This window comes from Pinus tabuliformis, chromosome 1_2, assembly GCF_031772625.1.
Source record: "Pinus tabuliformis cultivar Carrire ecotype Pingquan chromosome 1_2, CPIR1, whole genome shotgun sequence".
In the NCBI taxonomy this organism is placed as follows: Eukaryota; Viridiplantae; Streptophyta; class Pinopsida; order Pinales; family Pinaceae; genus Pinus; species Pinus tabuliformis.
The window spans coordinates 656,970,697-656,987,850 of record NC_142298.1 but is presented as its reverse complement, the minus strand read 5'-3'; positions in this window follow the sequence as shown (position 1 = coordinate 656,987,850).

Genomic DNA, 17,154 nt, shown 5'->3' with positions numbered 1-17,154 from the left:
GAAAGGGGCAATTCTGTAGGTGGTCGATGGACATGCCATACACGATACATGTTGCTAATTTGTTCCCAATGTGAAACAAATTCCTCGTCGGTTTTGCCAATGTGTTCAGGTAGTCTACGGAAAGGGTAGTGCAAGAGTAGTTCACTCCAGAAAAGGTCTACATAGCATTCTGAATCTTTATATGGGATTGATGTGTAGCGAGGAATGATGCGTACAACCATGGAAGGGAAGATGTATTTCCATGGTGATGTCTTCCGACGGGAGGAAAACGACCAGGACTGTGCAACTTCAATAAGAGGCAATGACTCAAGTGAATGAGGTCTTTACATTAATGAGGTGATGAAGGGTGTCATTGGAAGATGAGCATCCAAGTTTTATGAAACATGTCTGAAAACTTTTGTATTAACATTAAGGGAGACAAAAGAGCTACTGCATTGCGTTAGCGAGATCTTTTGGAGCATATGGGATGTTTCTTGTGCACCAATGTCCCTGTCAACAACCAATTTGGTCAGGAGTTTGCGAATGATAGTCACAGTAGGGGCATCGGGGGGGAGAGACTCTATGCAAGCCATGCGAGCATGTGGTGATAATTTTCAGACTTTGACTCTGATTTCACCACATACTTTGAGATGTAGTTTAAAATATCATGGCGCGAGAGAACCAACTGGAAGCCAATTTTGGCCCTTTAGATTGCAAGAATATGAGGGTTGTGGATGTTTAGCTTGTCATCACTTTTAGTAGGAATGCATGTTTTTCGACCATAATCATCGATGTGCATAGAAGAGGTCTTGTGCAACTCCCAAGGGGATCCATAGTGGTAAGTTGTAGAGTTATTTCTTTTGCAAAGGCATGTAGAGGAATGACAATTTGTGTGCCTTTAGACATAGTTCATAAGTTCCTCGCAGTCTTGGAGCTCATTGGATGTGAGGATTTCATATGTCACAAGGAGGCAGGGATCACATACTGCTGAGCGATGGATTCTTGGAGTTATGTTGTGTTGGGTGTGGAGCCTGATTATCTTCTGTATTCAAAGGTATCGCCGCATTGGACCCCAGTTCGTAATGGGGCGGCAACACCGCCTGTAAAATATTCGCTACAGGGGGGTCCAGGGGGGGGAGGTTGCAACCTTTAGGAGCCCCTCCCTGGCGGGGGGATTGGGGGCAGTGCCCCCGAAGCTATGAATAGATGTAAAATTGCCTTGTAAAATGTTGTAATTTCGTAGTTAATCTGGGTTGTTCATTAGGCGAAGATCTGATGGTAGAAGTTATGTTTAATTTAGGGTTTTTTTTCCCTAGAAGGCAACCCCTTGCTATATATGAGGGAATTGTATTGCGTCTATGGATATCTGTATTTTGAGTGTGGAAGAGAGAGGAGATTGAGAGCGAAGAGGGAATTACAACAGATCTGCTGTAGGTTGTATCTCTTCAGTTTTTTGGATAATATAAAAGGATTGGCTGTTTCTCTGTGGATGTAGTCCAAACTGGGTGAACCATGTATATCTGTGTCTCTCTTGTTTTATGCATTTTCTGTGTTTATATTTTTGCAATATTTTATGTGTTCCATTGCTCTGTAATTTATAATTTTCTAACAACTGGTATTAGAGCTGAAGGTCTTTTTTGGCTGATAAACTCGCAGGAGAGAAGGGTTCCTGGTTCGAGTGGGAGCAATGACGGAAGATGGTAGGTTTAGGGTTGAAAAAATTCAATGGCTAAAACTACCAGCCGTGGAAGATGCAGATGGAAGATTATTTGTACCAGAGAGATCTGTACCAACCATTGAGCGGAAAGGAAAAGAAGCCGATGAGTATGACAAACACAGAATGGGATATTCTTGACATAAAAGCACTTGCAACAATACGCCTGTGCCTAGCGGCGTCGGTAGCGTTTAATATTTCAAAGGAAACGACAACAGAGGGTTTAATGTCGACATTGGCCAAACTATATGAAAAACCCTCAACCTCAAATAAGGTATTTCTTATGAAGCATTTATTTAATATGAAGATGTCAGAAGGTGGATCTGTTGCTGATCATTTAAATGAGTTTAATACAGTTACCAGTCAATTAAGTTCTGTAGAGGTAAATTTTGATGATGAAGTTAGGGCTCTATTATTTCTATGCTCATTGCCAGAAAGTTGGAATGGTTTAGTTATGGCCATTAGTAACTCTGTCTCTGGATCTAGTACTTTAAAGTTTGATGATGTTGTTGGTGCAATCCTTAGCGAGGAAATGCGACGGAAAAGCTCCGGTGAGACATCAGGTAATGCTTTGACTGCAGAGACTAGGGGAAGAAAAATGGAAAGAGGAAAGAGCCCTAGATATCGCAGTAAGTCAAGAAAAGGCAGATCCAAGTCCAGATTGGGGATAGTGTGTTGGAAATGCGGGAAGAAAGGACACCTGAAGAAAGACTGCAAGTCTCGAAAGGGAAAAGAAGGAGACATGCAGCAAGAAAATAATCATGAAGCGAATGTAACAAGTGATGTGTTGCAAGATGCTTTGATTCTTTCATTAGAAAATATTATTGATGCCTGGGTGGTAGATTCAGGGGCCTCATTCCATGCCACACCTGATAGGAAACATTTTTATGATTATGTTCAAGGAGATTTTGGACAGGTTCGATTGGGTGATGATAAACCCTGTAAAATCATTGGAATGGGTACAATTTTCATAAAACAACAAAATGGAAATCAGTGGCTATTGAAGGAGGTAAGGCATGTTCCAGATCTGAAGAAAAATTTGATTTCAACAGGGTAGTTGGGAGGTGAAGGTTGCGTAACTACTTTCACAGATAAAACTTAGAAGGTCACTAAAGGATCCCAGCTCGAAAAATCGATTGCATTCTTCAACAAAACCATAATGGATGCGGCATTAAAGTATAATATTATTGAAAAACAGGCCCTTGCATTGGTAAAAGCATTGAAAGATTTTCGGGTTTATATTTTTCATTCTCACATCCTTGCCTATGTTCCTAATGCTGCTGTCAAATATGTCCTAGTGCAAACAGATCCAGAGGGAAGGAGAGGGAAATGGATTGATGCCTTGCTAGAATATGATGTAGAAATCAAAGCGACAAAGCTCATTAAAGGACAGGGGCTAGCAAAACTTATGGCTGAGTCAAATCTGCACGCCTTGGACATTAATCTAATTGTTGCTATGTCCGAGGAGGATGAAGACAATCTGCCCACTCAGGTATCGGAAATTTTCCTCGTTTCTCCTTGGTATTCAGACATTGTTTTTGTGCTTCAAAATTTGTCATCACCTCCCGGAATGGCCAAGAATAAAAGTAGAACATTGAAGTTGAAGGCTGCTAAGTTTTGTATTTTGAATTCTGCACTTTATTGGAAAGATCCCGGTGGTGTTTTGTTGAATTGTTTGGTGGAAGAAGAAGCAAAGCAGGTCATGGAGGATTTCCATAAAGGAGATTGCGGGGGTCACCTTTTTTGGAAAACAACGGCCAACAAGATTTTGAGAGCCGGATATTATTGGCCGACACTTTTTGTTGATGTGTATAAGACTGTTAAGAGCTGTCATAAATGTTAGATTTTTGAAGGAAGACAGAAATTGCAGCCTTTGCCACTTAAGCCTATTGAGGTAAGCGCCCCTTTTCAGCAGTGGGGTTTGGATTTCATTGGTGAGATCCATCCTCCTTCCTCAGCTCAGCACAGGTAGATCCTCACGGCGATTGATTATTTCATGAAATGGATTGAAGCAATTCCCACCAGCTAGGCTACAAATGTGGTAATAATTTCATTCCTTGAGAATAACATTTTGTCTCGTTTTGGTTGCCCGAATAAGTTAATCACTGATAACGCAACAACTTTCAAATCAAAAAGGATGGTTGAGTTTTGTAATAAGTATCACATCACTTTGGGACACTCAACCGCTTATCATCCACAAGGCAATGGATTGGCGGAGTCTTCCAACAAATATTTGGTTAACACCATTAAAAAGTTGTTGGAAATAAATAAGAAAGGTTGGCATAAGAAATTAGTTAATGCACTTTTGGGTAGACCGAGTGAGTCAGAAGAAATCCATTGGTATGTCCCCCTTTGAGTTAGTATATGGAGTTGACACAGTGTTCCCTACCTCTCTCACAGCTCCGGTAGTCAAACTTCTTCAGGAAGCTGGCAGTGAAGAAGATCATATGCAGCGAAGATTAAATCAAATGATTCATTTGCAACAAACGAGAGAAGAGGTTTTCCAAAACACATTCAAGCTACAGGAGAGAATTAAGAAAATCTATGACAGAAAAGCAAAGGCAGACAAGTTCCAATTGGAGGACGTGGTGCTGAAATGGGATGCAAGGAATGAGGAAAAGGGTAAGCATGGTAAGTTCGAGAATCTCTGGAAAGGTCCCTTCAAAATTGCTGCATATCAGGGTCAGAATGCTTTTCTTTTGAAGGAGATGAATGGGGAAGATTGTCCAGGAGGGCCGGTCAATGGTCGGCTGCTCAAGCGGTACAATTTCTGAGGTGTTTTCTGCTATTTACATTGTCACTGTATATATCATTTTATTTCAGTTTCATTGCAAGAGTGTGTTGTGATCTTTTCTTTAGTTTGGGGCCTGAAGTGAAGGCTATAATTTTGAAGAATGATTTCAACCTTGGTTTGAGTGTGTCGAGTCATGTTTCTAATTCATTTTGGTTTCAAAAGTCAGTTTGAGTCAAAATTCAGTCAATAAATGAGTCAAAAGTCTTGTGTCAGTTTGTCAAGTTATCGACTCCATAGCCCAATGGACGAAGGCACTGTCTATCTCTCCCAGAGATCTGTAGTTCTTGGCACCTCCAAGGAGCTACCATCCCCATTGGAGCCAATGTTAGAGTCGGTCTGTTCAGCCCTCCGTCAGAGATCAAAATCTCGTTTATTGCATTTCATCTTAGGTGTCTCATACAGTCCTATCATTTGCATTCCATTAGGAGCATCAATCTTCTGATGGAAGGGTCTTGTCTCCATACTTCCCTCATGTCATGTACCTGCTGGTTCGTGTCTGATCATCAAAGTTCATCAAAGTCAATTTTACAGTCATTATGGATGGTCTTTTGGTCAGCCAAGAGTCTTTTCAGTCATTAGGTCTAGGGTTTCGCAAATTTTGTCTTCAAAGTGTCTAATAATGCCAGCAGGCACATGAGGATGTTCTTAATAAGTTTTCATTCCAATTTTTTTTTTTAACTGTAACGGTTATGAATATTATTATTTGAGATAGATAGGAGGGGTCTTTGCCAAGGCAACCCCAGTTACAAAGAAAACAGCCAACAAATTCATCTTTTGAGTTACAACATTTTCAAGGAATTTGAAAGAAGTTATCATCGTTTATAAGTAGCTGCCCTTTCATGAGTGAGCATCCTTTGTTCGCCATTTGGTCCGCTTCGCCATTCAGATTTCTAAGAATGTGGTAGAACTTGTAGGAGGTGAATTCTTGAAGGACTCTTTTCAATCTGCCCAGAATTTTATTGAGACTAGCATTGTTGAAGAGGTCCTCCGTGTTTAATTTTTTTATTAGAATCTCTGAATCTCCAAAGACTTGGAGGTCTTTAACCCCCTTTTCTCTTGCTATTAGACAAGCTTTGAGGAGACCAAAAATCTCTGCCTGGTTGTTGGTTTTCTGGCCTAGACCCCAGTGGAAGCAATCTCTTGCAATCCCATCCGAAGAGTAAATGACCCCTCCAGCACCAGTGTTCCCGGGGTTTCCTTTGGAGGCCCCGTCAAAGAAGATTGTGGTGAGATTTTTGGATCTCCACCAATTTATGAAAAAATCCTCAGGGTCTCGTATTCGCCATTCCGAGTTTGCTGTTTGAGGTGTGAGGAGGAACTTACGAGGAGAAGGCTCAAGGGGGAAAATCCATCTCCTTTCTTCAGGAAGGAGCAGTGGATCTTCTTTGAAGAACTGTTGTTGGGCTGCTTCCAAGAGGAATGATTTAGCTTTGGCTGCAACCTGGAGAGGGGAGTGTCTATTTCCATTAAAGATTTGATCATTACGGGCTAGCCATAGCTACTAGCAAACGAATTTGGGAATTGCTATCCAAACTTTACGCCATAAGGATTTGGTGGGGATGCTATGAGGATAGACATTGCTCCAAGAGGCGAATAGTTCAACAACAGTGCTCTAAGGGAAGGCTGGAATCTGCAGGTCCAAAAGAGTGAGCCCCCATACTTCCTTAGCGAATTGCACTCCAAAAATAAGTGTTGGGAAGTTTCAAGGTTGCTTCTGCATAGCTTGCACCTATGAGGCCCTGCAATATTCCTTTTCTCTAGATTGTCTCCTGTGAGAAGTTTGTTATGCACCAGCGTTCAGAAAAAGAAATTCACTTTAGGGAGAGCTAGATTGTCCCAAACAAGCTTCCAGGAGGCCGGAGAGTGACTGCTGTTCTTTGGCTCCTGAAGAGCTTTATATCCTGCTGCTGCGATGTATGTGCCTGACAATCCCCATGCTCAACTGTCTTTCATTTGATGGTTTTCAGGTGTGGAGCCTTCCAGCAGTTCGGCAAGAAGATTTTTTTGGGGCGTTAACCAATCTGGGACGCCATGGAAGTCCCAACCGGCCCATTCTCCCCGGCGATCCCAAACCGAGAGATCATAAAGACTGTTTATGCCTGCGCGTATCAGCCAATCTCTGATGTCGGCAATATCCTCGTTCCCCTCCAAAGGATCGCTCCCCATTATTCTGTCCTGCCACAAATTAATACGCTTGCCATTGCCCGGCACTTTGTACAGGGATTTATTAAAGAAAATATTGCTTTTGCAACAGAGTCTCCAGACATGCGTGCTGTTAACAAAGGGATCGAATTGCAGGTTTCTGTAGGACGAATTGCGGGCGTATTTAGACAACAGTGTAGTGCTGATCGGGTGGTTGGGCTCGTGTGCCATTTTCCAGAGGAGCTTTCCTCCCAACGCCAGATTAACAAGGGAGGGATCTCGAATTTGGAGGCCACCCTCTGCGATCGGCCTTTTAACCAGATCCCAATTAGCTAGATGCATCTTGCTTTCATTACCTTTCCCTCCTTGCCATAAAAAGTCCCTTAATAGTTTAGATATCTGCTCCATAACGTTTCTGGGGGCCAATAAGAATGCGGCTTGATAAATTGGGAGCGCGGACAACAGAGACTTGATTAAAATGACTTTACCTCCTTTGGTTAACCAGTAGCCACCCCATGCTGCTATTTTTGTTTTGATTTTACAAATGATATCTGTCCAGAGCGACCTTCTGTTGACTCCATTTGTGATAGGGAGGCCGAGATATTTAATCCACTCCCAACTAGCATGACCTCTGAACCCCAGGATGTTCGAGATGTTAATGAGCTCTTGTTGACCTGTGTTCCAACTGTAGATTTCACTCTTTCTCTCATTGACAAGTGCACCTGAAACTCTGCAATAGCTTTTTAGGACCGAATCAAAGACTTTGGCAATTCTGGAGGATGCACCTCCGAGGAGAAGTGAGTCATCTGCAAAGAGTGCATGATTCAGAGGAACGAAATCTGAGGAGGGTTTGAGACCAGGGAGGGAGCCAGAAATTCTTTCAGCTGTGAGTTTTCTACTGAGGGAATCGGCCATTAAGATATACAGGAAGGGAGAGAGAGGGCATCCATGCCTGATGCCTCTCCGGGCTTGGAAAAAATTAGAGGGATGACCATTGACAAGGGGGGCGATCCAAGGGTTATCGATGCAGGCATTTATAAGCTGGACAAAATGGGGGGAGAAGTCGAAGGAGAGGAGAACCTTGAGGAGGAAAGAGCGATTAACTCTATCAAACACATTTTCCATGTCTAATTTGATCAACATACCTTTCTCTTTTCGCTTTTTGCTGGAGTGGATTGTCTCCTGGACTTGAATGACATTGTCGAGGATGTGCCTACCTTCCACAAAGCCCCCTTGGGGACTGGAGATCAGCCTTTTAAGCAGATGCAGAGGATTGGAATCTTTGGGGATTAATGCTAGGTAAGTGGAGTTGGTTCCTCCACTGATCTTAGCTTTTCTCATGAACCCCTTTATCATTTTTTGAAGATCTATTTTGATGATGTTCCAACAGGCTTTATAGAAATGAATCGTGAATCCGTCTGCGCCCGGAGCCTTATCTGATTCCATGGACCAGATAACTTTGATGATTTCCTCCTCTGTTACCTCGCTGGTGAGAGCAGCATTGTCTTCAGGTCTGATTAGATGAGGAATGTTCGAGAGGAAGTCTGTTGTTTCCTCCTCGGAGGCCTGAGTTCCCTCACTAAAAAGATTCTTGAAGTGGCTATCCGTAGCCGCTTTGACTTGGGTAAAACCTTTGTTGACATGGCCCTCTGTTGTCTTTATTTCTGAGATGTGGTTCCTGGAAAGCCGGGCTCTATATTGTCTGTGGAAGAAGGAGGTGTTCCGATCCCTTGCTTTTAGCCACAGACTCCTGGATTTGATTCTCCAATGTTCTTCTTCTTTTCGGAGGGATCGATAGGTTGAGCATTGTGCCTTTATTTCTTGTTCCAAAAGATCTGCTGTAATCTCTTTGCTTTCCATATCAGTTTGTAGGGTCTCCGAAGTATACATTGCTTCTTTCCTTATGTTGGTTGGAGTAGGGACTGGTTTCCTTATCCACTCCTTCATATATTTTTGTGTGGCCTTCAGTTTTTGCTCCCAGACAAAACTTGAGGACCTCGAGGATGATTTGGCCCAGGCTTCTTTTACGGTGTCGATAAAGCCTTCTCTCTCAATCCATAAGGGGCTGAAGCGAAATGGTAGAGGGCCTAGATCTTCTTCGTCTTCAAGGAGAAGCTGGATCGGCTTGTGGTCAGAGGTCAGCTTAGGTAGAATTTTGGTTTTGATTATCTTTTTATTCATCATAAGGGAGCCTTGGACCAGAAATCGATCCAGGCGAGCAGAAATATGATCTAGCCCAGATCTATTATTGGACCAAGTGTAAAGGCCGCGAACGGGATTGAAGTCTAATAGGTCCCATTGCTGAGAGAGTTCTTCCACAAAGGCCAGCATAGGATCTCTGCTGTTGGAGCCGCCCCTTTTCTCTTTTGATTTCAGGACTATATTAAGATCACCTGCTATGATAATATTACTTGGATTATGCTGTTCTAAAAATGCTGAGAGGGAGGTCCAACATTCTCGTTTTTCAGAGTAAGTGACAGGGACATAAAGATTAAATAGAGAGATAGTCAGCTTACTTGCACAATGTGTCAGCTCCGTGAAGATCCAGTGCTGGGTTTCATGAGATTTTTTTAACAAAAATAAATCTTCTGTCCAAAGAGTTGCCAGCCCTCCGGAAGATCCCCTTGAACTTACTGCTTTGCCTGCGCTTTTCTTCCATTTTGACTTGCTGATATCTAGAAGAGCTCGGCCTTCTATCTTCGTCTCTTGGAGCATGAGGATGTCTGAGGGTTCTATTTTCAGGAGATCCATGACTGCTTCAGCTTTAGAGGCGTTCCCCAATCCTCTGCAGTTCCAAGAGGCGAGCTTCATAATTTACTTGAGGGGGGGGAATAGGGCCTCCCTTAGAAGGCCTTGGTCTGGTGTTTCTTCCAATGGACATTTCTATGGTGGACTGGCTTCCTTGAACTTTGAGTCGTTCAGCCTCCTCTTCCCTTAATTCTTTGCGGGATTTCCTGCCTGCTCTTCTGGAGGGACGCTCGAAGGCTTCATCCTCTGAAGAACCCGAACTATCTACTGGTTTTTTCCTTGTTACTTCAGCATAAGATGGGTTGGAGGGGCTACCTTGTGAGGCCTCAACCTGTATAGCTTCTTCCCCTTCTTTGTTGGGAGGAGGGACTTCTATATGTTCCTGATTTTCCTGAATCGTGCCTGCTGGGTTGATCTGAGTTTTTTCTGAGTCGTTCGGGGTTGCATCCTTTTCTTGATTGTTCTTGGAACTGCCTGGAGCTCCAGAGGTGTGCCCTTTGCCATTTCCCTTTTTTTGATGGGCAGTTTTTTGGACTACTGTCCATTGTTCCTCGTTTATTTTGTCTGCCTGCTCCTCTGCCTTTTTCTTGCAGTGCTTTGCAAAATGACGTGACCATGGCAGTGTCTGCATTTGAAAGGGAGCTGTTCGTAATCCAGTTCCTGGACGTGTGTCCACCCAGCAACAGTGAGCTTAATTGCTTCAGGCAAACCCTCTTCTAGATCAACTTCTACACAGATTCGGGCACATGAGTACTGGTCTTTTCTTGTAGCTTGATCTATGTATTTTCCAAGAGCGTTACCAATGATCTGGAAGGTTTTTTGGTTCCAGCAGTGGAGGGGAAAATGGGGAAGTCGCACCCAAACCGGGACAACGGAGGGGACGTCCTGGGAGGGATCAAAGTCGGGGGACCATTTGTTTAGGTACAGGCCTTGCGGTCCCATAAAATAAGGGCCATTTCTGAAGATTAGGCTTCTATCATCCGGGTTTTCGAAGACGAATACGAAGAATCCTTTGCCCACAAAATAGCTCTTGACCCCCTCTTTAATCAAGGGAGACCAATTTCTTTGAGTCCAGTCCTCTACCGACTTGGGGGATGGCCAGAGGCCCGTAAACTGGCCTATTAACCCTCTCTCAGCAAGATTCAGAGCAGCTTTGCATGTTTCTTCTTCAGGAAGGGCAACCGTGGGAATAGAATCTAGTTTCTTGACAAATTTCTGCTGACTAGCCATGGGAGGGCACTTCGAACTTGTGGAAATCATTGCTTTGAATGCAGAAACCTCTGGAGGTGGGTTGAGTGGAGGGGCAGGGCCCCCACTGAACTCCATGGGAGAATGGAGTAACTCTACATCCGCGGGGCCGCACAGCAGACACCCGATAGCCCAAACACAACGCTCTCTCAAGTAGGCAGACTCCTCGGATCACTGTCGCCTTAGAAGAGTCCTCCGTTGCAGCACAGAGGGCTGAGGCTGGCCTGCGTCGAGGATTGCAGTCAGCGGCTAGGTTTGGATCAAAAATTTCATTCCAAAATTTTCATTATTAATAATGCTTGAAAATGATTCTTCTTCAAAACTCTGTTTTGAAGAAGAAATCGTCAAATTTATTGTTTGTAATAAATGTAATTTTTAAAGTTTTTTAGTCATAGGGTATTTCAGGCGCAACCCTGGTCATCCTTTGCCGAAATCCAATGCCAACCATCCCTGCAAAAAATTGACAAAAGTTTCATCATTCAAGTCAAAAAGTCAAAATGGAAACCAAAACAGAGTTTGTATTAAAATGTCAAAGTGCCAAAGTTCTACAACTTTACAAAGTGGGTTATTTGAAATCAAAAATTCAAATCCATTGGTCATATAAGATATTTTGGTGTCCAAAACAATTCATTTGCCTACAAGAAATATCAGTGAAGTCGAGTCAAGTTTGGAGGAGCGAAAGCATGTGTTGAAGCCGAGTCAAGTTTGGAGGAGCGAAAGCATGTGTTGAAGCCGAGACTGTGTGTTGAAATTCTACTGCGCGGCGCGTTGGGTAGAGGTCGCGATGCACACAGTGGTCGCGACGCACACAACCATTCTCCACCGTGCAAATTTGAACGTGCGCGACGCACTCACCAGGCGCGGCGCACTGGGTTGTGCGCGCGGCGCACAGGGCCGATACTCCAATTTTTTCACTGCCTTCAACGAAATCCCAAATTTCTTGGCTCTTCTGCTCCAAGTAAGTCGAATCGTCTTGTAAGTTTCCATTGATCAGTTTTGGGTGTGGTTTCAAAGATTGGTTGAAGAACTTGAATGCTAAACTACAAACCCTATCCTCTTATTTAAGTTGCTCCTTAGGGTTTTACAATTGGTGGTTTAAAAAACAATTTTGTGCCAAGTATTTCATTCCTCACTGGATTCTCCCTCACTGTTTTACTATCATCATACAGTCCCTTTCCTTTTCCCCTATGTCCCAAAGCCACTCTTATCACTTGTTTTCATTAATCCCTATCATTCCCTATCACTTTCCCTCTCCCATATTATTTGCAGAGTTCCAAACAGTCAAGTGACTGTTATTACACCTTAATCTCACTTGACAGCCCACTTTTCCCATTGTTCCATATTCCTCACAGTCCCTCATTTCCCTTTGGCACCTTTGGCATTGAAAACAAAACACTCATTTATCATTTTCAAACCAAACCAAACACATACTTGACATACACCTTTGCAGCACCATGACAGACACCGAGTCATCATATGAGAAAGACAGTGATTCTACCACAGAGCTTCATGCACCGAGGAGGCCTCGTAAGGGTGGCAAACATGTCAGAGAAGAGCCTACCTCATTGACTCAATTGCAGGCCTGCCCACTTGCTATGGCTTGTTTTCAACAACAATCATGCTTTCAGTATTGCGAGATGATTGCTCAGATTCAGCATCATTAGGAGTTGGCTCGGTTGTTTGTTTTACATTTGCATAATGGTCAGGTAACTCTTGCTGGTGTAAATTTCACCTTGACACCAGAGACCATTTCTCAAGCAACCGGAATACCGAATGTAGGTGAGGAGTGGAACAAAAGACAACAGGTAGAAAAAGTACATTATGAACCATACATCAGGCCTAGCTATGTGAAACAGCTCAGCAGGGTGTTCCCATTCCAGTTTTTGAAAGAATCCTATGCACCGTTGATGAGACTCATTATCAGATACTTCAGTTGTGAGGGCCACTTCTCACGCCTCTATGCATACCATATCAGATTATTGATGCATTTCACGAGAGTAAAGATGATGAACATTCCATATTTCATGTGCCGAAACATCGAGAGGATGACTACTCTTGTGCAAAAGAAGACTCTTGAACAACAGTACAATAGCATTTACCATTATGCACTCATCAAGATCATTGTTGTACATCAGCTTGGTTTGCAGGGTATCACATGGGAAGACTTCATTTCCCGTGAGTTCTTCACAGCTTCAACAGCTCATCAGGAGGTTGTCCATCATGCAGGTGAACCTTCACATCAACATGGAGGTTAGGAGGCAGAGACTACTAGTGTGCCGACATATGTCACCTATCAGAGAGGCATGAGAGGATTGTTTGCAGCAGCCCGACGAGTACTATCTCCACCTGGGGTGGAAGGGGTCTCGTTGCCGTCATCAGTAGTATAGGTACAGGACAGAGGCAAGAAGCCTATGCAGCATGAGGGCCCTTCAGGAGGCCTAGACACTGATTTCATACTCATCGATGATGATGTGAGCTCTCCTAGCTCAAAGCTGAGGGAGGTCATTCAGGAGCAGAAAGCCAAGATAGATGCATTGACCAACAAGTTGCAGAGAGCTCAATGGGTCATAAACTATTTGGAGCAGTGAAACAAACAACTGGAGGATCAACATACAGTCATGGAGTTACAAAACATTTGGCAAAACCGCCAAGTTGCCCAAAGGAGGAGGATAGAGTTCACTTCATTGGAGCAGGAGATAGAGGCTGATTGAGAGACTTGGCTTGAGAGGGTCAATATTCATCTTGAGAAGCTGTTGGTGAAGGCAAACAAAGACAAGGACATGCTCAGGCACATGAAAAATCATTATTGGGCACGAACTCATGTTTGCAAAGCAAGGATCAAAATCCTGAAGGCAAGACTAAGGAGGGCACTAAAACGACGCAAAAGGCATGATAGGCTCCAAATATTGGCTGAAGATTTTTTGGCTGAGCATGATACTTGATGATGGACCTTCAGTCCAAATTTCAACAAATTTGGAGAAAATTTTGTCAATTTTGAATTTTTTTGGCTTCAAAACAGATTTTCCTGCCCAACGCGTAGTGCCACTTGGCGCGCGCTTATAATTGGGAGATCCTCTGGAGGAAAACTTTGCATTTATAGATTTTTTATGGAAAGTTATGCATGCTCATGAATTACCTAAGGATTTCATCAAGTTCTGGGTTGCCTAAAGGGTCAAAAACACACAAAAAATGACCTCTTTGCCAGCTTTTGCACCCACTGGAAGTAGTGTTTGGAGATTGGGTTTTTGGAGGGGCAATGGACACCAAATCCAGAAATTCCACTTGGGTTGGAAAGTAGACGGGAAGGGCTTTCGAACGAGCTATCTTGAGCTCAATTTGGACTTCAGGAAGACCATCAAAATCATTCTCAAAGTTGTGTTATGCATATAGGTTTCAGGCGCGACGCATAGGGGAATTTGGCCTATTTTTCACTCAGCAGCTCAGAATCTCACCTAGTTTTGACTAGTTTCACTTTTTCATGTAACTTTTGACTTATCTTGATGTAAATTCATGACTTTGATGTAATTTTGGGACATTGTTACTCATCCATGTAGATTCATTCACTAAAAAGTCAAAAGATAGTGAATGAATCAGTTTCCTTTTATATAGAGGCAAGTTGTTTCATTGCCTATTTTTCAGTTCCTTGTTTAGATATGGTTGAAACAGCTCCTAGAATGATGAGCTTGACCCCTAGAGGCATGGGAAGGAGTTAGGCTTGTCTATATCATGTAATTTCTTAGTCATTTTTAGGGTTGGACACTTGGGATTGCTTGGCACTCCATTGTACATTTGATTTCTGCATTTTTGGCAAAGGAAAGACCAGGGTTTGCAGCACTTTTTGGGATCCTTGTGGCTCTGTGTTTTGATGGTGTTCTTCTCTATGTAATTTGTAAGTTCACTGATATTTATGTGTACCATTTCCTTTCTCTTTTGCTTTTGAAATTAAACAAATGAGTGACAAAGGTAGAATTCATTAGCTTGTTGTGCTCTGCCTTTTAGTTTTGTTTAATTTTCAATGTTTTCTTTAGTTTGAAGAGGATTCTTGATACCCTCTTGCCCTCTTTAGCTTCTCACCAGTCTGAGCCCTCCATCTTTACAAATCCAAGCATCAAAACGATTGCCTTTCTCGCCCCAATCAGAACTCTGCAAAACTGGCCTTCATCCCCGGACCCAAATTTGCCTTTCCCTTGATTCCAACAAAACCCCCAAAAAATCAAATCAAATCCTTGCACTTCATACCTAGCCTAAGATCAGAAGATATTTCAGTCATCTCAAGCCCCATAGATCATCATTTGTTGAGATTGACCCGGAGAGAGCCCTCTCCTGTCCTCGTAGGGCTAGCTACGAGGCTGAGCGTGGTTTGATGTTGGTCCTGGATCCTACCTTTTCAACTTGAGGTAAATCTAGGCACTAACAAGCTGCAGGAAAAGAAACAGGAAAAAGAAAATAAAGAATACACAGTGCTTGACGAGATCACAGGAAAAGTGATGGTGCCTAAAAATCATAATGTTCAACAGCCAGAACAACAACCACAACAGCAACAACCACATCAAACACCTAAAAGTGGTGTTAGAAGATCTACCAGGATAAGTAGATCCCGTGAACGATACTCTCCTTCATTATATTATGTATTGTTGACTGATTCTGGTGAACCAGAATGTTATGAAGAAGCAGTGCAGGTAGAAACCAGGAAGAAGTGGGAGCAAGCCATGAAAGAAGAGATGGACTCCTTAGCACATAACCAGACTTGGGACTTAGTCAGGTTTCCTGCAGGTAAAACAACATTGCAGAATAAATGGGTTTACAAGTTGAAGGAAGAAGATGGAGGTAGAAAAAGGTATAAAGCTAGACTTGTGGTGAAAGGGTTTGCACAGAAAAAGGGTATAGAATTTGATGAGATATTTTCTCCTGTTTCTAAAATGACTTCAATCAGAACTATTTTAAGTCTAGTAGCAACTGAAGATTTGCATCTTGAGTAGTTAGATGTAAAGACAACCTTTCTCTGTGGGGATTTGGAGGAATAGATATATGTGCAACAACCATAAGGATATGAGGTAAAAGGGAAGGAGAAACTAGTGTGCAGGTTGAAGAAGAGCTTGTATGGCTTAAAACCGGCTCCAAGGCAGTGGTATCTAAAATTTGATAGGTTTATGTCTGAACAAGGTTATACTAGATGTCACTCTGATCATTGTGTTTGTCTCAAAAGGCAAAATGATGGCAGCTATATTATATTATTATTGTATGTAGATGACATGCTTGTTGCAGGTTCTAACACGTAGGAAATAAATTTGCTCAAAAGAAAATTGGAAAACTCATTTTCTATGAAGGATATGGGTGCTGTAAAACAAATCCTTGGTATGCGAATAACTAGAGACAGGAAGAATCACAAATTAACATTGTCTCAAAGTGAGTACATAGAAAAGGTGTTGAAAAGGTTTAATATGCAGAATGCAAAACCAGTGAGTATACCTTTGGCTAGCCATTTCAAATTAAGTAAGGAGTGTCCCAAGACTCAGGAAGAAATGGCTCATATGTCTAAATTTCCATATGCATCAGCAGTTGGAAGCTTAATGTATGCAATGGTATGCACAAGCCTGATATTGCACATGCAGTGGGAGTTGTAAGCAGGTACATGAACAATCCAGGAAAAGGACATTGGATGGCGGTGAAGTGGATTCTCAGGTATTTGAAAGGTACCACAAATCAAACATTATGCTTTGGTGGTTCAAACATTTCTCTACAGGGATATGTTGATGTAGATATGGCGGGTGATGGAGATAACAGGAGGAACAAAACAGGGTATGTGTTTACTGTAGGTGGAACAACTGTCAGCTAGGTCTCAAAATTGGAAAGTGTTGTTGCACTCTCAACAACAGAAGCAGAGTATGTTGCTGCTACGGAGGCTAGTAAAGAAATGATTTGGTTACAAAGGTTTATGGATGAATTGGGTAAGAAGCAGGAGTTGGGCAAGTTATACAGTGACAGCCAGAGTGCCATACATCTTGCAAAGAACTCTGCATTTCATTCCAAGACTAAACATATACAGCTCAAGTACCATTTCATACGGTCAGCATTGGAAGATGGACAGTTGAAGCTAGAAAAGATACACACTAGCCAAAATCTTGCAGATATGTTAACAAAAGTTGTAACCAGGGAGAAACTGAGAATCTGCTCAGTTTCAATTGGTCTTCAAGTATGATGAAGAAGATGAGAAACAACCAGGCCGAAAGTGGAGTCACTGTCTAGCAAATGAAGCAGCGATGGAGTTGCTATAATCAGTCTCCAAGTGGGAGATTGTTGGGTGTGGAGCCTGATTATCTTTTGTATTCAAAGGTATCGCTGCATTGGATCCAAGTTCGTAATGGGGCGGCAACACCGCCCGTAAAATATTCATTGCAGGGGGGGTCTAGGGGAGGGCGGCCGCGACCTTTGGGAGCCCCCCCCCCTGGTGGGGGGATCGGGGGCAGCGCCCCCAAAGCTAAGAATAGAAGTAAAATTGTCTTGTAAAATGTTGTAATTTCGTAGTCAA